This window comes from Stenella coeruleoalba, assembly GCF_951394435.1.
Source record: "Stenella coeruleoalba genome assembly, chromosome: 18".
NCBI classification, from domain to species: Eukaryota; Metazoa; Chordata; class Mammalia; order Artiodactyla; family Delphinidae; genus Stenella; species Stenella coeruleoalba.
This window is the reverse complement of record NC_137164.1, coordinates 71,339,912-71,363,523: the sequence shown is the minus strand read 5'-3', so window position 1 is coordinate 71,363,523 and position 23,612 is coordinate 71,339,912.

Here is a 23,612-nt window from a genome sequence, read left to right as displayed (position 1 = left end):
TGCCACGTCATGCTAAAATTATCTGTATAATTCAGCCTTCTGCAGATTTCTCAGATTAGTTTTTGATGCCCCAAGAAAGTTGGTGCACTAATATTTCTGGTCAGATATTCCTGAATGTCGTTCTCTCCTCTGCCTCTCTCCCTATTTCCTAGGTAGCATCACCTCCACTGAGTACTCCCAAAGGAAATAATGGTGCGTACTAGGCATTGCTGTGTTTTATGCTCAGCATTTCCAATTACCTTTGCAGTCTTTGAGATGTATTTGGGGGAACATTAAAGAGCACAGCCTGAAGTATAAGAAGAGAAATATTTTCAGATAAGACTAACATCTCATATCACTTTTTTTTATTAACAAGAGACTCACTCAAGTAACCCTAGTTCATAGAATGCTTTCTTTAGGAATGGGGAAATGGATTGCGTAGGATTACGGGTCTCTACAAACAAATTATTCAGCTAAACTCCAGAAACAGAGGAAAAGAATGCAAATCAGTTTTGGGGAGCTTGGAATATTTGGTTTCCCTCTTGGGTCTGCTTCTTATTGGGTCACTCCTTCATTTATCTTTTTCCTTTCTCTTTACTATATATCTTATATGTATATTTTCCTTACTCATGGTTGCTGCTTCTTCCTCATTTCTCTCTTTGGAATCTATTTATGTATCTTTTGAATATAGTTTGCTGCAAACTCGTTTCCTTGATTAATATTTCCTAGTCATATTCCTAAGAGAATCTAACTACATTAGCAAACAATAAGCTCAGCTTCATTTGTAGAGGGTCTCCTGCAGTGGAGGGGGACAGCTGTGGCTCACCGCAGTGACAAGGACACTGGCAGCAGAAGTTCTGGGAAATACCTCTTGATGTGAGCCCTCCCAGAGGCTGCCATTAGCCCCACCAAAAGGCCTGTAGGCTCAGACCAAACAACCAACGGGGAGGGAACTCAGCCCCACCCATCAGCGGACAAGCGGGTTAAAGTTTTACTGAGGTCTGCCCACCAGAGCAACAACCACCTCTACTCACCACAAGTCCCTCCTATCGGGAAGCTTGCACAAGCCTCTTAGATAGACTCATCCACCAGAGGGCAGACAGCAGAAGCAAGAAGAATTACAATCCTACAGCCTGTGGAAGGAAAGCCACATTCACAGAAAGATAGACAAAATGAAAGGGCAGAGGACTATGTACCAGATGAAGGACCAAGATAAAACCCCAGAAAAACAACTAAATGAAGTGGAAATAGGCAACTTTCCAGAAAAATAATTCAGAATAATGATAGTGAAGATGATCCAAGACCTCAGAAAAAGAATGGAGGTAAAGATGGAGAAGATGCAAGAAATGTTTAACAAAGACCTAGAAGAATTAAAGAACAAACAAACAGAGATGAACAATATAATAACTGAAATGGAAAATACACTAGAAGGAATCAATAGCAGAATAACTGAGGCAGAAGAATGGAAGTGGTTAAGAATCCACCTGCCAATGCAGGGAACACAGGTTCAAGCACTGGTCCAGGAAGATCTCACATACCACGGAGCAACTAAGCCCCTGCACCATAACTACCAAGTCTGCACTCCAGAGCTCACGAGCCACAACTATTAGCCCATATGCTGCAACTACTGAAGCCCGCACGCCTAGAGCCTGTGCTCCACAACAAGAGAAACCACCACAATGAGAAGCCCACACACCGCAACAAACAGTAGGCCCTGCTAGCCGGAACTAGAGAAAGCCTGCACACAGCAACGAAGATCCAACACAGCCAAAAATTAATTAATTAATTAATTTTAAAGAAAATAAATCAAAAAATGACACAAACAGATGGAGAGATATACCATGTTCTTGGATTGGAAGAATCAGTATTGTGAAAATATCTATTCTACCCAAAGCAATCTACAGATTCAATGCAATCCCTATCAAATTACCAATGGCATTTTTTACAGAACTAGGACAAAAAATCTTAAAATTTGTATGGAAACACAAAAGATCCCGAATAGCAAAAGCAATCTTGAGGGAAAAAAACAAAGCTAGAGGAATCAGACACCCTGACTTTAGACTATACTGCAAAGCTACAGTAATCAAGACAATATGGTACTGGCACAAAAACAGAAATATAGATCAATGGAACAGGATAAAAAACCCAGAGATAGGGCTTCCCTGGTGGCGCAGTGGTTGAGAGTCCGCCTGCCGATGCAGGGGACGCGGGTTCGTGCCCCGGTCCGGGAAGATCCCACATGCCGCAGAGCGGCTGGGCCCGTGAGCCATGGCCGCTGAGCTTGTGCGTCCGGAGCCTGTGCTCCGCAACAGGAGATACCACAACAGTGAGAGGCCCGCGTACTGCAAATAAATAAATAAATAAATACCTGGGGAAAAAAAAAAAAAAAAAACCCAGAGATAAACTCCTGCACCTATAGGCAACTAATCTACAACAAATGATGCAAGGATATACAATGGAGAAAAGACAGTCTCTTCAATAAGTGGTGCTGGGAAAACTGGACAGCTACATGTAAAAGAATGAAATTAGGACACACCCTAACACCATAAAAAAAAATAAACTCAAAATGGATTAAAGACCTAAATGTAAGGTCAGACACTATCAAACTCTTAGAGGAAAACATAGGAAGAACACTCTTTGACATAAATCACAGCAAGATCTTTTTTGACCCATCTCCTAGAGTAATGGAAATAAAAACAAAAATAAACAAATGAGACCTAATGAAACTTAAAAGCTTTTGCACAGTGAAGGAAACTATAAACAAGACAAAAAGACAACCCTCAGAATGGGAGAAAATATTTGCAAATGAATCAATGGACAAAGGATTAATCTCCAAAATATATAAACAGCTCCTGCAGCTCAATATTAAAAAAAAACCAATCAGAAAATGAGTAGAAGACCTAAATAGACATTTCTCCAAAGAAAACATACAGATGGCCAAGAAGCACATGAAAAGCTGCTCAACATCCCTAATTATTAGAGAAATGCAAATCAAAACTACAATGAGTTATCACCTCTCAATGGTCAAAATGGCCATCATCAAAAAATTTACAAACAGAAAATGCTGGAGAGAGTGTGGAGAAAAGAGAACTCTCTTGTACTGTTGGTGGGAATGTAAATTGATACAGCCATATGGAGAGCAGTATGGAGGTTCCTTATAAACTAAAAATAAAATTACCATATGACCCAGCAATCCCACTACTGGGCATATACTCAGAGAAAACCATAATTCAAAAAGACACATGCACCCCAATATTCAGCGCAGCACTGTTTACTCTAGCCAGGTCATGGAAGTAACCTAAATGCCCATTGACAGACAAATGGATAAAGAAGATGTATATTCCATATACAATGGAATATTACTCAGCCATAAAAAGGAACAAAATTGGGTCATTTGTAGAGACGTGGATGGAGCTAGAGTCTGTCATACAGAGTGAATTAAGTGAGAAAGAGAAAAATAAATATCGTATATTAACACATATATGTGAAATCTAAAAAATATGGTCCAGATGAACTGGTTTCCAAGGCAGAAATAGAGACACAGATGTAGAGAACAAACTTATGGACACCAAGGGGGGAAAGTGGGAGGGTGGTGGTGGTGGTGGTGGTGGGATGAATTGGGAGATTGGGATTGACATGTATGCACTAATATGTATAAAACAGATAACTAATAAGAACCTGCTGTATAAAAAAGTAACTAAAATATAATCCAAAAACAATAATAAAATTCTGTTAAAAAAAAAAAATCAGCAACTTTCCTTACTTTCTACTCACACACAGGAGTTCAGCCAATGGAGGAGAAACTGGGAATAAGGATAGTCACCCAGGGAGGACACCTTAAATGACTGAACATGGTTCTCTGGCTAGAGAAGGAGGCCAATGGAATCACATAGAAATGAAGAGGTTGGAAGATAAAGGCAAGATTGAGTCACTGGTTCTCTTTTGCATCCGTTATACCCTCCACTTTTTTGTGAAAAGAAGGAAGCTACTTGGTATGAATTTTTTCACCTCCCGTACTTTTACCTCCTTCTAAGAATTCGTGTCACCATCTTTCTACAGGAAACATTTTTTCCTGCCATTTATGGTTAATCCTGACCTCCTTTTCTGTCTTGTATCCTCTGCAACGTTGCGTGTTATTGCATTTTGATCCTTTATCTTTCATTTTTATGTCTCTTATGCCACCCCCTTTAAAACACACACACACACAGAATCCTAAGTGCACAAAATTAATTGAGATCTAGATCATTGGAGTTTAATTTATTAAGAGTAGGTGAAGCTTAGATAGAAAAAAAAATTCACCAACATTGTTGTTGAAATTGGAGCCTATTGGAAAGAAACAGGAAGAACTGGCAAACTCAGTCACTAATGAGTCACTGATGTCATTGAGGGAAGTGGGTAAATGTCAAGAATATTCAGATCAGATTTTGAAGAAGAGGGTATATGATTAGGATGAAACAACGGTAGGATTTCCAAGACAGGATAAATTATAAGAGAAGACGGTGTTCTAATTGTCTGGAAGCAGCAGAAGCCACAAGAAGCACTGTCCCAGGCAAAACTAATTGCTATCGTCTCTCTAGTCCTAAGGTCCTAAGATGCTGGATTCTCACTTCTATTATAGTCTACCAAGCCGTATAATTATCTTTCTTGCTCTGTTGATTGAGCACCAGAGGACTATTTTTCGTCACTGTATTTCTAAGATCCATCGCTCTGCTGGGAACATAGTGGTAATAAGTAACTGCTCGTGAATAAATGATTGAATAAATCACAAGAATGCACACACTAATGAGAATGTTGACACTACTGTTCTCTTGAATGATGGGAAATAGAAAGAAAAAAAAGAATGATCTGAATTGGAAAGATCTGCAAGGGATATAGCGTCCTCTGATAATTTCATGAGGTGGTGAAGTGAATGAAGAAAATTTCAGAAGATAGGGATGATTGTTTATCATATGCTCCTGAGAAATAAGAGAAGTAAAATGGCCCTCATTTCTCATCTCTAAACTATGAGTCTCAGTTTTTTTTTAAATCCCTGCAATCTTAAGAATCCCTGGTCGCCACTGTGCACACGTTCCAGCACAGCAGTGACTAGGAGAGATGCTACGTGGTACTGCCTCCTTGGGAGAGAGGTAATCTCTCTGTCCTGGAGAACCCTGGTACTGTCATTCCCCACTGGCCTGTGGCCCTTTCTGTTGGTCCCCAGCCAGGGTGTTGTAAGGGATGCTGTATCCAGACCCCCACTGTGAGAGAAAGAACACATTGCCCACCTGGACTATATTTCTTATAATTATGATTTTTTCTGTTTTCAGAAAGAGACAATGTTTTTAAGATAGATACTTATTAAAATGGGAAGTCTTAGATAAGAATATCAAATGAGAACCAAACTAAAATGTCTCAATAAGCATTTTAAGTTTTTCAAAATTATCATTAAACACACTCAGCCCACCGTATAAAAAGCTTTTGGAGGTATGGAACTTATTGTAGTTCTAAACTTTTGGATAATGAGAACTGAGTTAATTCTACAGGCAAAATCTAGCTGTAAAGAAACAATTCAGAGAATGCGCTGTTTCTGTTTGAGCTAAGGAAGAATGACACAAAGAAAATACCGTTCAAATAAAAATAAATGCTCATTTCAAATGTTGCCTTAGCCAGTTTATATATCCGAAAGAATTGAAAGCAAGGAGTCAAAGAGATATTCATACACCCATGTTCACAGCAGCATTATTCACAATAGCCAAAAGATGGAAGCAATCCAAGTGCCTATCAACAGATGAGTGGATGAACAAAATGTGGTATACCCATACAATGGAACATTATTCAGCCTTAAAAAGGAAGGAAATTCTGACATATGTTTCAATACACATGAACCTTGAAGATATTATGGTAGGTGAAATAAACCAGTCACAGAGGTCAAATACTTCATGGTTCCACTTATGTGAGTTACCTAGAGTAGTCAAATTCGTAGAGACAGAAAATAGAATAGTGGTTGCCAGGGGCTGGGGAGAAGGGGGAATAAGGGAGTTATTTAATGGGCACAGAGTTTCAGTTTTGCAAGATGAAAGAGTTCTGGAGATGGGTGGGGGTGATAATTGCACAACTTAATGCCACTAAACTGTATACCTAAAAATGATTAAGATGGTAAATTTCATGTTATATGTATTTTACCGCAATTAAAAAGAATAACAGCAACAACAAAAAGTGTTGCCTTAGATTTGAGTCTTGCTGTTACTCTGTACTGAGAAGCTTCTGTTTGTTAGAAACAGTGAAACTTGTTTTCCATTTCCAACAGCTAGCCATTTCTTAGAGTCTAAGGTGGACTTTTTTCAACTTATAATTGTTATTTATGAAGTTGTCAGAGGTGTTAATAAGCACACATTAATAAAACTCCTGTCTGAAGTTGAATACTTAGTAGATTAATGGCTGAGTAACAGCAAACACATTCAGCCATTCTAGGTTAAGAAAAAATATGTGTAAGTTACTTCCCTCAATTAGGGATACAAACACCTGGGGCTTAAGGTAGGATTACAAAATTTATACTTCTACGCCAGGACCAGCTCTAATGCATGATCCAGATTTTTGCTAAAGCATGTCATTTTGTGGAGAAGGGACACACATGAATGTCACTAAAATGTTTTCAAAGATTGTTTCTTTTTGTTGTTGTTACATTGATAGTATAAATTTGCTTGATCTTCCCTGCATATGCCTTCATTCCAACCAGAAGTTGTGTGAATGTGGGTTTATAGGTTATAAAGGAGTAACAGTGTTTATGTTGGTGAGTCTCGTGAATCACAGTAATCTTAAATAAATTGTCTACATGGGTACTCACCCCGCTTTTTAAAAGTTTGCTTTATGCCACTTGGCTTTTGCAAAACACGTACATTTGCACCTGTTTTTGCTACCTGAAAGAAATTTGACGAGGATTTTCACTTTTGTGGAAAAAGAAAAAAGAAAAGAACGTTCAGTGTGTGTTTTGCAGCAATCCTTACAGAGGCGGTGTGCACCCAGAGCAGGGAGAGGGGTACCATCAAGCTCCTTCCCTTGAACTAACACTCAGCATCTCAGCATCAAGCTGCCAGAGCTTTGAGCTGTCTGTTAGCATCTGTGCTTTATCTGGAGCTATCTTGTGCATCTGTTAGCAAGATTCTTTCTAAGAGAATTGCTTCTTCACTTTACACCATTTCGGTGTGGAAGGTTTCATAGGAATGCTCTACTTTTGGATAGTGAGGGAGACCTGTACCGTGGAAAATGACTATTTGGGCAAGGCATCTAGCTGTGAGCAGTTTCTATACCATCATGCTTTCACAACCGTGGGATACGTGGTTGATGGAAGGGACCAGATGGGAGTGTAGCAGCGCCTGTAGTCCAACGTATTAACAAGCTGCCCACCAGCAGAGGATTTGTCCCACCCCTGCTGTACATCCGAGGGGGTGGTAGGAGTAGCAATTGGAACCCTAACTCAGTTCTCCGGTTTCTGTATCTCTTTGTATATGATACATTCTCACTGACAATTTGCCTGTGTTTAGTTCTCTTTCTATAATTTTGACTTCTAAGAAATCAGGCTATCCCTTACCAAGTACCCTGCCAAGGCTTAAAAAATAGATAAGGAAATACTTTTTTGATATTTTTATAGCCTCTCATTCATTTGGCTTCTATGGATCTGACCTGGCTGTTGAGCCCTCTGGAAAGGATGTTAAAATCCATAGATGAAGAATTTTAGGAGATTTTTAGATAAGGGTAATGCATTCTTGGCTCGTCCAAGGGTGCCAAGTCAATGGAGGGATGAATGAACAGGAAAGAGAGAGGGTGACAGGGAAATGAGACATAAATAGAAGGAATGGGAAAGAGACCAGAACAGGTGTTAGAAAAAAGGCTATCTGGCCAAATTATGTTAAGAATTTGTCAGGAGAAGAGGAATGAAACCCTGGCTATTAGTCATGTGGTTTTTGCAGGAATATAAACAGGACTAATGTTCAAGTAAGAGTCAGTGTCTTAAACCAAGAAAGAGAAATGATGTAAGACATGTATGTGAAATTAATGCGCATTATTTGTACCCCAAGGAAAGAAAACAAGATGAACAATTCTAAAACACATCCCAAGTTCTCTGAATATTTGTCATTCCACATACAGAGGTATTGTTTGATTGCAAATGACATTAGACATTATGCATATATGCAATTAGTGCAAGTAGATGACCTAGATTCAGTTCAACACCCATGATTTTCTTAATTAGAAGGCTTTTATACCAGCAATACTTTAAATGATTTCTGGTACAATTTGGAAACTTGAAAACCAGATGGTACTCTTGTGAACTCTTTAGCAGGCAAATTTGATGTTGTCATTGGATTTAAAAGGAACGTGTGGATTGAGGCCCCTATAAGACAAACATAAAATTTTAAAGTGTCTGGATCTGTGTGCTCTTAAATCAGAACTACCTGACATCATCATCATCTGATAATGAGTGAAGGTCATTATCTTCATGTGGCTGAAAGTGATATGAAATTCTTTCACACTTACACCAAGTATCTTTTTTTGCCAGTTAGATAAAACACATTTTCTAAATTTACTCTTAAGCACAAAAAAGAAAAAAAAATGTAAATAAAACGCAGTAGAATCAATAAAGTATCCCTTTTACCATAAAAAAATTGATTTACAGTTTTACCCACGCCAATATACTGCAGAAAGTATTCATATCCTATTTTCACATACAAACTGTCTTTTCTCAATAACCTGACATGAGATAATTATCACTTAACCACAAGAACAGATGTAATGGATTGGATAGAGCCTTACAAAATGGTCAATAGTCCACGATATCTGACCTACATAACTGGCATTTTCATGGGACTTAACATAATGCATGAATCCTGTTTACTGTGGCCTTGTTTAAGAAACAGAATATCGCCAAATATTACAAAGCACCTGTGTGCATCCTCCCCGCTCCCCCTCTGACTGCCTCAGAGTTTTGTGGTATTTACTTCGCGGCTTTAGCGAGATTTACCGTGTACTATATGATAGCACATCACACTGTATTTTGGAACGCTATCTTTTCGGATGTAGTATAAACAGAAGCATACTATGTGAGTAATCCTATAGCTGCTTTTCCAAGCTCACTGTTAAATACATCTATCCGGGGCTTCCCTGGTGGCGCAGTGGTTGAGAGTCCGCCTGCCGAAGCAGGGAACGGGGGTTCGTGCCCCGGTCCGGGAAGATCCCACATGCCGCGGAGCGGCTGGGCCCGTGAGCCATGGCCGCTGAGCCTGCGCATCCGGAGCCTGTGCTCCGCAACGGGAGAGGCCACAGCAACGAGAGGCCTGTGTACCGCAAAAATAAATAAATAAATAATAAAAAAATAAATACAGCTATTTGGGGAGCAGAATTGGAGGTCATCCACTTCCATTTCTTATATTCTGTGAGTGTCTGTGTATTTTTAATTTCCAAAAGTATTTTGTAAGCATTTTATTGATCAAATTTTTACCTTAATTGGCATAGCCGGTAGAATACCAGTTCTTTGAGAGTTATAGGGCTTATCTTTGTGACCTATGAATAGACAAATTTCAAGAATTTCTCCTGTGGGGGAAAAAATGATATATTCTTCTGTTATTGAATGCAATAATAGATATCTATATGTGTATATAATGTGTGTCTGTCTCACACATACAGTTTTATGTGTGTATCTGTGTGTGCGTGTGTACCTTTCGGTAATTAATTTTGCCATTCGAGTCCTCTCTCTCTATTTTTTTCTTTTACAGGAAAGTGAGGTGTTAGTCTCCTCATATACAGTAAATTTGTCAATTTTTACATAGTTCTGTCCATTTTACCCTTCACATTTTGAAGTTGTATTATTAAGTATATCCATTTTTAGATTTGCCAAGTCTTCCTGATAAGTTGTCTATTTTTAGAATTCTGTGTGGTATTACACCCCACTTATGTCTAGCAATGCGTTTTAAACCTAAAGAACATTTTTACTGACATTTATATACCACTTTTCTTTTTGGTAGTATTTTCCAGGTAAATCCTTTTTTTTTTTTTTTTTTTTTTTTTTTTTTTTGTAATCCTTCTGAGTCATTTCGTGTTAGATGTGTTTCATGTAAATCTCATATAGTTAATTTCTTTATTTTTTGAACTCAAGTATATAATCAGCATTTTTGAAATGTAGAAATGAGCGCCTCTGTGTTAACTAAGATTTGCTGATATATTTGAACTTATTTATGGCACCTTATTCCCTACATTATAACATTTCGATGCCTCTGTTAAATTCACGAGTAGTCAATAATTTTAATCCCAACAAACTGTGCCCCAAACCTTGCTTTTTATTTCAAATGAATTTACTGATATGAGTCAAAAGTGAGGTTTATCACATTTTCCTATAAATTATAGGCAACTACAAAGGAAAAGTGGAGTTTAAATGTGCTTGGCAACAAAAATTTACCTTAATTTTTCTTTGCTTTTTTTTTTTTTTTTTTTGCGATACGCGGGCCTCTCACTGCTGCGGCCTCTCCCGTTGCGGAGCACAGGCTCCGGACGCGCAGGCTCAGCGGCCATGGCTCACGGGCCCAGCCACTCCGTGGCATGTGGGATCTTCCCGGACCGGGGCACAAACCCGTGTCCCCTGCATCGGCAGGCGAACTCCCAACCACTGTGCCACCAGGGAAGCCCTACCTTAAATTTTCTTATTGTTCCTTCTAAATATATCTATTCTTCGTGGATCTGTGATCAATAATTGGGTACCAAGGTGGGTGAAGTTTTTAAAACTTCTAAAATGAGTGAGGGAGACAATTATTTTATCTAATCCAGGCTTATACTAGTTAATGAAACGATCATTCAGAAAACCATAATAATGTAACACTAGTTATAACATGGTAGTTTAAATGCTTTGTTTAGGCAGATTAAAATGGCGGGCTAAAAGTGATGATAATTAGTGTAAACAATTTCCATCTTTCACAGCTTTAAAATGTTGGCTTTGTTGTGTGGTATAATTAAGTCAACAGTGTGCTGGGTGGGTTCTGGGCTTGCAGACCACTGTTCTTTCACTGCCACCTGTCAATTCACAGATCTGTACTTTTCCCCGAAGCTGTGGTGCACAGCCTTTTCCAAGGTAAGGTTGACACCTGTAAAAGTGAAAATAGAAGGGAAAACGCCATAGATAATAGCAAGCCAGACAATTAAGGCAGTGCATAAAAGCAATAGGTAGGTATGCAAAATATTCTTTACAGCTTAACTGTCAAAATTCCCTAATGTTTGGAATTTAATTCATCCCTACATAACTTACCTAGTTTTATACAGATCAAAAAATGTCTGGCTCATTTTGGCAACTCTTAGGAAAATTCTCCTAAGAATTTTATGTTATCAGTTTCTGGTTTCTTTTAAGTTGAAGATTTTAACACTGCCATTTCTCTTCGAATTTTTGTAAAAAAGATAACGATATTTTTCACCTTAATTCATTCTTTAGAAAGTTTTAGATTATTAGTAATTCCATTTGGTGTGGGCATATGCATAATGATAATCGTGTATACAAGGTTTATATAGACAGACATAAGTGGAAATTGCAAATCTGAAATTTGACCCATGCAAAAAAGGTATCTGAAGGAGTAAAAGCTAACATTTACCTGTTTGAGTCAGGCACTTTTCTAAACACTTTATATCAACCCTTTGAAACCTACCAATTGATGCTACAACATAGGTATTGTTTTCACTTGTATGGACAAACAGAGGACAAGTTACACAAGGTGATAGATGGTAAGTGGCAGAGCTGGGATTTGAACCATTTGGGGCCCAGAGCATAGGTACTCTTACTCTCCATGATAAACTGTTTTGAGAAGGGGAGGGGTTCACATATGCTGGTTGTGTGATGATGGTGACTTTGGTTGTAGTTATGGTTGTGATGAGAGTGGTACTGAAAACAAACAAGCAAACAAACAAAAAATCCTCCATTCTATACCAGGAGCTAGGCTAATTACGTTGCACGCAGAATGCCAAATAATTATCTGAAATATTTTATGAGCTAGGGAATATTACTATCCTTATTTTTCAAGGGAGAAAACTAACACAGAGAAATTATGTAACTTGTCCATAGACACAAAGCTAATGTTTCACAGAGGCAGGGAATGTTCAGGCCCTCTGGAGGCCTGAATCTAAGACCTATTCTCTGGTGTTTACTTTTCTGCAGGTTTATGACATAAATATAACACTCACTGGTGTAGGCAATGAGGTAGTTAATTCTTTTACTGAGGATTACCATATTGTTAAAGCCTCTTCCTGGTTAAAGACTATAACCTTTTCTAACTTGCATTGAAACATCCATGCAGATTAGAATAGGTTACTTGTTAAATTAATCTTTTATTTTAAATGCAGAATAGTCACTATGTTCATTAATAACCAGACTCGGTTTTTTGTCTTTTTTTTTTTTTTGGCTGCATTGTGTCATCTTTGCTGCATGCCGGCTTTCTCTAGTTGCAGTGAGTGGGAGCTATTCTTTGTTACGGTGCACGGACTTCTCATCGAGGTGGCTTCTCTTGTTGCGGAGCACGGACTCTAGGCACATGGGCTTCAGTAGTTGTGGCACATGGGCTCAGTAGTTGCGGCTCACAGACTCTAGAGTGCAGTCTCAGTAGTTGAGACGCACGGGCTTAGTTGCTCCGTGCCATGTGGGATCTTCCCAGACCAGGGATCAAACCCATGTCCCCTGCATTGGCAGCCAGATTCTTAACTACCGTGTCATCAAGGAAGTCCCAGACTAGGTTTTTAAATGTAGATATTTATTGACAAGCCACACTTGTTTTTCATTTCTGCTCCACACTGCTAAGCTATGTTAGCACAGGGAAGGGCAGGTCTGCATTAACTATGACAAAAGTTATCATAAAGAGTACAAAAATTATGGTTCAGAAAGATAACTTAGACTTGATCGTGTAATGAAGGTAAGAAGTCCAAGAATAATTTCAGTTTGGCAGGGTACATGTAGGAATAAAATTAGCAAGGAGTGGTGAAAACAGAGGAAGTGAGTTTGGCAGGTAATAGGAATAATCTATGGTAATGGAAATTGAAGTCATGAAAATATGGCGGTCTGCCCTTCTGTCTTCCTAATGCATCCATGTTCACCAGATGACCTGGTCAGGGAATTTTTAGTTAGAAAGCAAAATTAATAAGCATTTACAATACTGAAAAAGGAACATACCGTTGTTAAATTTATGTCTTAATTTTGCTTGCTATCCTAATACATATATATTTTACTTACCGTTTGACAGTCTTCTTTTCACTTAATAGTACATATTTTTCTATATAACATTGCATGTTCATTTTCTTGTATTTGCTGCGTAACTCCTTTTCACATTCTTGTGCCATGATTTGCATAGCCATTCTTGTATTTTGGGCATTTGTTTTGTTTCTGGAGTATACTGAGGAGTGTCATACTTGGGTATAAGCACCTTGACATCCAAATTCTTGGAAAACAAAGATCATATCTTTCTCCCATTTAAAGCCTTCAATTGTTTCCTACTGCTTTTTTTTAATTAAAAAAATTTTGTTTGCAAATAGGTTTTTCTAAATTTTATATTGGAGTATAGTTGATTAACAGTGTTAGTTTAAGGTGTACATCAAAGTGATTCAGTTATACATATACATGTATCTATTCTCTTTCAAATTCTTTTCCCATTTATGTTATTACAGAATACCGAGAAAATTTCCCTTCTGCTATACAGGAGGTCCTTGCTGGTTATCTATTTTAAATATAGCAGTGTGTACAATCTAAGTTCATTACATGGCTGCCAGCCAGGTTTTTTCTAGATTTAGTTCCACGTGGTTGTAGGTCTGAAGTCCCCATTTCCTTGCCAGTTGAGGCCATAGGGAGTCATTCTCATCTCCTAGAGACTCACTGGCCCCTACCTCCATCTTCAAATCCATCAATGAGTGGCTGAGTCCCTCTCATACTTCATTATTTTTCTGACCTACCCTCTACCTTATCTCTCCTAATTCCTCTTTCATTCCTCTCTCTGACTGACTCTTCTGCTTTTAAGGGTTCTTGTGATAACATTGGGTCCACCCGGATAACCCAACATAACCTCCCTGTCTTAAGGTCATCTGATTAGAAATCTTAATTCTTTCTGTAAAAGCCCTTCACAGAGGTGCATAGATTAGTGTTTGATTGCATAATCAGGATGGGAATTTTGGTGATGGGACATCTTTAGAATTCTGACTGTCACATGTCTATTAATAAAAAGAATGGAATTTTATTTTATGGGATAACATTTTGCTTAATTAAGTTTCACAGTTACTGTTCTTCATGATCCAGTCAATTGCAAATGTTCATTTCTAAGAATCATTCTTAGCCTACAGGAACAGGAGACTTACTAAAACAGGAGACAGGCTGGTTTGGCTCGTGGGCTATAGTTTATGAACCCATGATCTAGAATATCGTGTGGCCCTTGGAAGTACTGTTGATTAGTATTTAATAATCAATGCGTAAACTATATAGGTATACTAAAATAGACAATAAAATAGCATGTACTATTTTTTCAATTGTATAAAACAGATATTTGTAATAGTAAATTGATAAGTAAGTAGCTTTACATTTGCATAAACTGAAAGATACGCAGTGCACTGAAAACAATAGTTAGAAAGGAAATGAAACGCAATTCCTTACGTGTTTCTGTATTTGTAAAGCAATTGTAATGTATTTTTATCAGAAATTAGGAAACATTTTAAACGGTATGAAATATTTCATATTTAACTATGCAGTATTAATTTTTTAATTTATTTTTTGCCATTCATTGCTTCACTAATGTAAGTAGGATAGACGATATTAAAACAGAGCATCATGTTACACAGGAACTGTTATAACCAGCTAAATCTGTAAAGAAAGATGAATTTTAAGTGACCTTGTAAGCCAGACTCTACTAAACCTAACTGGCAACTCTGTCCTGATTAAAGAACAATGGGATTTATTTTAACAGTCCTGTATGAATGGTTCTGTGCTGTCCACAGTGTTAGTTTTCACACCTCAGTTACCAAACCAGTATGAATCTACCCCAAATCCCTATGTTCTAGACTTGTTTTTGCTTACCATTTACTATGAAACTTTTTTAATGCATGAAGATGGGGGTGAGAGTGGGAAAAATACATGAAGGTATAAATGGAAGTTTGTCCCTTTGCACTGAGCAAAATATGTACCCCACTCTCATTGCCAGGGATCCCTAGCTCAGCCAGCCGTTCGCTTTGGTTCTCTGACAATTAAATGATTATCTTTCCACCCTTTGTCTACTCACAGTTAAGAAAGCAAAGAAAATAAAAGCGATATTCTACAAGAAAGACAGAAAGAAGAAAAATAATACCATGAAAGAGAATTTCTTTACCATACGTGTATGAGTGGCTGGTAGGATTAAAATGGACTAAAGTCATGGGAGTGAAATTTGTGTGAAAGGTCCATCTTAGAGATTAAGAATTAAAAGAGAGTCTGTTTTCATTTTTTTTGTTTGTGTTTGTTTTGTTTTTTAGATTCCATATATGAGATCATGTAGTATTTGTCTTTCTCTGTCTGACTTATTTCACTTAGTATAATACCCTCTAAGTCCATTCACGTTGTCACAAATGGCAAGATTTCATTTTTAATTGCTGAGTAATATTCCACAGTTTATATATACCCCATCTTCCTTATCTATTCATCTTTGATGGTCATCTAGGTTGCTTCCATATCTTGGTTATTGTAAATAATGCTGCAGTGAACATTGGAGTGCACATATCTTTTCTCGTTAGTGTTTTTGTTTTCTTCAGGTAAATACTCAAAAGTGGAATTGCTGAGTCATATGGCAGCTTTATTTTTAATTTTTTGAGGAATTTCTATACTGTTTCCCATAATGGCTGCAGCAATTTACATTCCAACCAACAGTGCACGAGTGTTGCACTTTTTCCACATTCTCGCCAACAATTGCTTTTTGTTGTCTTTTTGATTGTAGCCAATCTGACAAGTGTGAGGTGGTAATGCATTGTATTTTTTTTAACTGAAAATCTTTAATTTGTAGTTATTCCAGAAATCTTCAATTGGCTTGCAAAAAGTGGTGATGTTTTGTTTTAAAATGACAATGGTAGGTTGATGCCACCACTGTTATTTATGTATATGTCTTGTCATATTTATTAGATAACAGTATCTATCATCATATTTCTTTTTTGAAATATGTAAACATTTTACCGCAATGCAATGTACCTAGCAGGATCTCAATAAATATTAATTGAATTTAAAAAAAAAGAGAATTAGAAGAGATAATTGGTTAAACTATAGATATGGGTGAGGTAGTTCTCCAAGACAGAATAAACTATAAGACAAACAAAAGCTCTTTCACATAAACAATTTTTTTAATGTCAAGTTGAATTCGTGTATATTAAATATGCACTAAATGACGTTCATATACAATAGACTGTTGTAGGATAAAGTAGACCAGAAATAAACTGAAAAATATCACAAAGCAAAACATATCAAGATCTCAAGAGAAGTTGTGAATAATACAACATAGCTATTGAGTACCTGAAATCAACTTCAGGAGAGTGGAGAACTTCAGTGTAAATTCTCTCAGAGAACATCTCAGAACATAAAGAGATTGAATTGTGTAGAAAAACTTCTGTGTAGCATACAAGTTCACGCTATAGTTCCTCCAAGAGGGAAACTGAGCTGTGAATGGGTCTAACATGCTAGGCTAGAACCACAGTATTTGAAGAAGTATCTTATAAAATGCATAACATTTTGATTGTTGACCAAGAGTTAATTCATTTTTAGATATGTCACGTCTAGCCTTCATTTATGCAGACTCAAACAAGAGAGTTCAATATTCAGGTCAGGATTTGCAATGGGCAGTCAGGTGACCCTTTAACTTTTAGGTGCTATTAGGAGAGGAAAACTTGACCTTTGGGCACCTTGTTGCTAATGAAATGTTCAGGTTAAACCTTTACTAGTTAAGGAACTTATGAAGTTTTACAGAGGCTTGCCTAGAATCCAGAATAAGGGCTTGGGGGGGTTGAGGTCAGACAGTGGCTTGAAAGGAGAAAAGTAGCACTAATAGGTTTGCTTTGAGGGGACAAATATATCTACCTCTTTTCAATATTTTGTCGAAGCCCACCTTAGCCCTGCCGTTCAAAAGCATCTTTTCTGTTATTTTGGCACCTGCGGTACAACACAGAACCCCGATTTAGGCTGGCAGGTAAATTTAGACTATTCTTCCTGACACTTTGTTTTAACTTAGCAAAATACTAAATAAAATATGGCTTCTTGTCACTTATCCCAAACATCAACTATAAATAGGTAACATTATTTATTTTAAAATGAAATTTGCTCTAGCAAATATACTTCATCTTTTGCTGCAGTCCTTTCATTTGATTTCCAGTTTCTCTCTTTCATTTTGGAAGAAAAAATTCTATGCTTTATGTCTGTATAGACTCTCCCGTGGGGCAGTTCAAACATAAATGTGCATCGTTAACATTACATTTCTTGGTTTTCAGCTTTTGCACCAGGACTTTCCCCCCATTTCAATGTAGCTTTTGTATGGACATGTGCAATAAAAAAAGCTAATAAACTTAATAAATGGTTCAGTTGCATGGCTGCACCTGTGTGTTACCTCCATCCATATCATCCACTTCCTCAGACATTGCCCTGTACCTCGTCTTGGTCACAGGACCCTACTGTAAGTCTAATAAATAATGCAATAAAAGTAAATAATCTGAGAAAATATTACAGTGCAAACTGAAAATAGTTTTGTTGTAAATTTATGCACGTTTTTATTCACTCTGCCAAGTACAAGTATGCTGGCATTCTACTGTTCGCTTTAGATCTCCCACAAGAATATGACCGAAATCCTTATTTCTTATGAGCTTCGTTCAAATATATATTAAAGTGGCTCAGTGCCAGCACGTTTTTTTCTCAATAGGATTGGTGCAAACTGATTCAGACAATAACACATGCTATAAATATATGTATTTCTGAAATGACCCTCTGAAACTGTCTGCACGTTCAAAGTACAGTAGAAAATTAAGTTTTTTCCAGTAATTCAGGCATCAAATGCATTTTTCTCCTGATGTTCTAAAAATATGGACAAACTGTTTACTTTTACTTGAAACTTTTGGATAAAAGATATATTTCCAAACAGATGTGAGCGTGTGGACTCTGAATGTTTAGAAAGGCAAGACTTTCCAATGATGCTAAGTACTAAAATTGTCTATCAGATATCAGCATGATACAAAGCAGAACAGGCTCATCTCCTCATGTCTTACTAGGTTAAGAATACTTTAGATCTTTTTAGCTAAAGACCATTTTTAAACAAAATATGCCATCTAGTTAGTCAACATGAGACTGTGTTTTCAATCACTCTTTTACATAGGGTCTGTCGGCGGCTGAATGATCGTACTCTCATTAATACCTTTGACAGTTCATAGCTGTCAGTCAGAAAAGATTTTCACAAGCTGCTTTTTCAAGGCATGAGAAATGCACAGAAATGAAGAGGTGAGCTTAGACTGACAGATCGCTTGGGGTAGCTTGGGTAGGCTCTAACCGACTCTTGGTTTGCTCTTTCCTGCTATCTAAAGAAGGCACTGAATTGATAAAGCTATTTAATGAAAATCTTAGCTAGGTTTTATCTGGTTCTGGCACTAACCAATAGGGCATATTTACACTATACATATTTTACATATAGACACACAAGACTTAGTGTTTCAACTGGCTTGTGTAGAGCACAGGATATTTGCCTTTACAACACATTTTTTTCTGTTAACTAGAAACAGGACCAGGAACAGCCAGATAACGTCGTAGGCAACGTCCAATATTTTATGCATAGCAGTTTATGTATAGTAAAATGTCAAGCAAAATATATATAGAAGTTTTCCACCGTGTACATTTTATGTTATCTCTAACCTGGGTAAGAGGTGAAACACCTAACTTAACCATTTAAAAACTACTTCTCTCCAAAATTTCTTTCAGGATACTTTAAAATGTTGTATTTATAATAAAAGCAACTATCGATTTAGCGCTTGCTAAATGCTAGACCTTGTGCTGAGCATTGGACCTCCATGAATCCATGCTTATCTTTATAATCCTGCAAAGTACACATGATTATCCTCATTGCTCAGATGAGGTCATTTATGCTTGGACAAATTAAATGACTTGACCGAGCCCATAAATGTAGTAGTTGGTAGACACAAAACAAAGCTGTTTGGATGCAAATCCCTTGATCTTTCTGGTAATGTCACTGTGCATTCTGAGGTCATCTTCAGTCATGGTGGAATCTATTTCTTTTATTTCTTAACTGTTCTTGTTTGAGTGGTTCAGAGGCCACTGCTTTTTGCTCTGAGTGGTTTCTTTGTCCAACCCAGGTGTGTATTCCTATGTTTCAGTTACCTTCCGATTTACCAAGTCATAACACAGCTCTAAGTACAGCGACTGCCTGCTTTACTACATCCATTTTGAGATATAAATGGCATCCTCATAAATGTGCATAACTACTTCTGACTTTCAAAGGATGCAAAGCAACGGCAAATAGTTAATGGTTCATTAGCTAAATACTGTGCACAGTTTGTTATTAGAACGTTGCCTGACCTGAGAATATTTTTCAGAGCAAATTACCTACCAGAATTTTATCTGATGATCCTAAAATGAATCTTTTAGAGTAAGCTATGGTTTCTCCAGAATATTTAAAAATTTAGTGCCCTAAGTTTTTAAATATTTGAGTTAATTGAGAGAGGTAATAATCCCCATATACAGCTTAGTTATTTTCATTTATATGTTGTATACATATTTTGCATATTTTATGAATACATGTAGTTATATTTAGTAAACAATAAATAGTTCCATTAGATTCTTTTATTACAGAAATCATAAAAATATAATAGAATAACATACATCTAATGTTAATACTATGTATAAAATAGTTTTATCTATATATACTAATTCTTCATGCATTGAAGGTGATCATTGGGGCCAATAATTTTCAGTGTACTATACAAGGGATATGGAATATATAAGATATTTAATTGCACATAATGTCTGCTTGATAAATGTTACACAAAGGAATAAGTGAATCCCTTAGTGAATGAGCTCCTAAAGATACCTTAACTTATTTTTATTTGAAAGTATAATACTTCCACTCTATCTTCAAGCTAAACCTTCAAACACTAAGCTCAATATTTTAAATATAAGAGATCCTTAATAAATGCTTGTTGAAATGAATTGAGTCTGAAAATATTCTGTGATGTATCTGGAACAATGTTTCCAAAAGAGCATTCTGAAGAATTATTTCTCTGAAGGGTGACCCTCAAGTATGAGTTCCATAATCACATACATTGGTGGCATGTTCTATACTGCAGTGTTAGTTTACTTGGCTTCTCACAAGTTTTACAATAGAGAAATCCCTTTAACTTTATTCATTCATTTCCCAAGCCTAATTGACCACAGAAACTCTTTGTCCTCCACTTAAAGTCTACTGGTTAGCTTTCCCAGTAAGTCAGTATAAGAATCAGTGTTCAAGATGTCAATTCCTTGAAACAAAAATTCTTGATATTACTTCATTTAAATGCATTTGTCTCTTTATAGATTATTACTTTTATCTCTAGTTTATATTTGGGTTTCTGTTATTTGTACTTTAGCTAACAGAACTTTATAGTGCTAATAAATAGGGATATAAATGTGCTTTGAAAATGTCCCCGTTTTCCTAATATTATCACGACTAAGTTTCATTATGGCATCTTGAATAATAAATGTCGGTGCTTAAGATGAAGATGAAAATAATATGAAAATTTCTTCTTTGTAATTTTTGAAATCTGTCTTAAGGCATACACTCAAAATGTTATCCTTTCAGCAATGGATAAGATTTCAGGACATGTATCTCCTCACAGAATGCTTCTTTTCCTACACTTCTTGGTGAACTCCATGTTCTTTTTATATGAAATCAAAACTAACAATTAATATAAATTACTCATGATAAAATTGCTTTTTATTGTACTTTGTTCTTGACTCAAAAAGTTTAGTTAAGAAATTTGAGGTTATATTAGTCTTAATAATGTTTTTAAACGTTACTTTAATACACTAGAAATGCGTACATCCAGGTGTATCTCTTTGTGAGTATGACTGAGAGGCAGAATGATGCACTGAAGGGGTAAGATTTTTGTGATCCCCTGGGTTTCAATCGTAGACTCACCACAGGAATGCTGTGAATCTCAGGTTAATTATTTAACATCATTGAATCTAATTTTTGTAAATCTTTAGATTGGTTATGAAACCTAGGTATGAGCTGAGGCTACATTTTCTTTTGAGTTTAAAATCATTGACTCAGTATTCCTATCTTACCTTCTGTAGAAAATATAATAAAAATCTCAAGTTTGCTCTAAATCCCTGTTATAGGCAAATTTGCGAACCCGCAAATTCATATATTGGTCCTACCCCCTAGTACCTAAAATTGTGACCATAGATGAAAATAGAATCATTAAAGGGGTAGTTAAGTTAAAATGAATTCATTCTTTGGACCCTAATCCAATCTAACTGGTGCCCTTATAGAAGAGGGAATTTAGACGCAGACACACAGAGGGTAGACAGTGCGAAGCCACAGGAGAAGACAGCCACCTGCAGTCCAAGGAGAGAGGCCTGGAATGACCCTTCCTTCACCACTATCAGAAGGAGCCAGCCTTGCCAACACCTTGATCATATGGACCTCCAGCTCCAGAACTGTGAGAGAGTCAATCTTTGACATTTAAGTCATCCAACTGTTGTGCTTTGTTTGGGTAGCCTAGGAAACTCATATAATCCCAGGAGTTCCACAGGTCTGGATCTGATATCTAGATTCTGAAGCTGAATCCAGCCTCTGTAACCCAACACTGAATTAAATCTCAGAGACAGAGTTTTGGGTGATATAGAAAAGAATAGCTGTGACAGGGCGAGAGAGAGTCATGGGCATATACACACTAACAAACGTAGTAAGGTAGATAGCTCGTGGGAAGCAGCCGCATGGCACAGGGATATTGGCTCGGTGCTTTGTGACAGCCTGGAGGGGTGGGATAGGGAGGGTGGGAGGGAGGGAGACGCAAGAGGGAAGACATATGGGAACATATGTTTATGTATGACTGATTCACTTTGTTATAAAGCAGAAACGAACACACCATTGTAAAGCAATTATACCCCAATAAAGATGTTAAAAAAAAAAAAAGAAAAGAAAAGAATAGCTTTATTGCTTTGCCAGACAAACGGGGCCACAGTGGGCTAGTGCCCTCAAAACTGTGTGTCCCCACTTGCATCGGCAGGCGGACTCTCAACCACTGCGCCACCAGGGAAGCCCTTCTACGCTATTGATTTTTGACTGTTCCTCCCTTATCTCTGCATTTCTTCCTTTCCTTGATTAGCAACTGTTTCAACCTGCCCTTTGGAACTTGGGAAGGGGACACAGGAAGGTTTTTGTGCCCAGGAGCCCCACAGGGTCCTGCTCGGTTTCAATTCCACTAAACTCTATCACCCGTATCTCCTTGAACATGTGTAGAACCTGGGAGATAGATAGACATGTTCTCAATTTTCTGCTTTGTGGTAATCTACAAAAAATGGTCCCTATTCCTTCGTTTCTCTAAGACCACTCCTCAAGTATTGGAGGTGATTTCAGGTTAACATGACAACAACGCAAACAACCCAAACTTGTATATCATACACTTCTTTTTGCAAGTCCTTTATTTAATGCCTCAGGGAATTTTTCAGCTGCAACATCTCTTTGCAGATCTCAGACTCCTACTCACTGTGTTATTTGAATCCCACCCCTCCTCTCCCAAGTCCACCTCCCCCTCCCAAAAAAAGAAATCTCTCAGCTTTTTATTCTCCTAGGTTATTTCCCTTTAAATCCTTCCAAGAAACCGCATTCCCTGCATTTTATTATGCAGAAAAATTTGACATTCCACTTGGGCCTGGCTTTGCATTAATAAAGATTCATGGGTTTCACACTGAGCAGTCAGAAGTCCTGGCTAAAGCGTAGAAATGTGAGCCTTACTTTTCTTCTTCTTTCACTTGTCTTTGCAAGTAGAAAAAAGGGGGAACAAAAATTTATTTATTTTTTTATTATGAACCATACCTTTATTTTTTATGTTTGAATAGCTATGTGTTTTTCCTCACTTCTAAAAATTCCTTGATGGGCTGTTATGAGAACTTTCATGTCACTGGCTGACAGGAAAAGAGTGGATAATACATGTCCAGTGAATAAATGAAGCAATAATTAGTTTATTAGCTAGTACATACCTTCTCAATTAGTAACATCTTCATAGTAAAGATGATATTTGAACCACCATTGAAGGATGCTCGGGAGATTTCCAGAAAGAGAAAACACTGTATATACTGATAACAATTACAATGCAGGAGATGAAAGAGCATGGGTTCCAAGCAATTACGAAAAAGGTATAAGGCATATAAAAGTGTTGATAGTCCTATTAAATGGCTCAGGCTGCTGTAGAAAACTATCCCAGACTAGGTGCCTTAAACACCAGAAAATTATTTCTCACAGTTCTGGAGGATGGAGACCCAAGAACCAGGTGCTGGCTAATTTGGTTCCTGGGGAGAACTCACTTCTTGGCTTGCAGATGGCCACCTACTCCCTGTGTCCTCACGTGACACAGAAGAGAGAGCCATCTGGTGTCTCTTCCTCTTT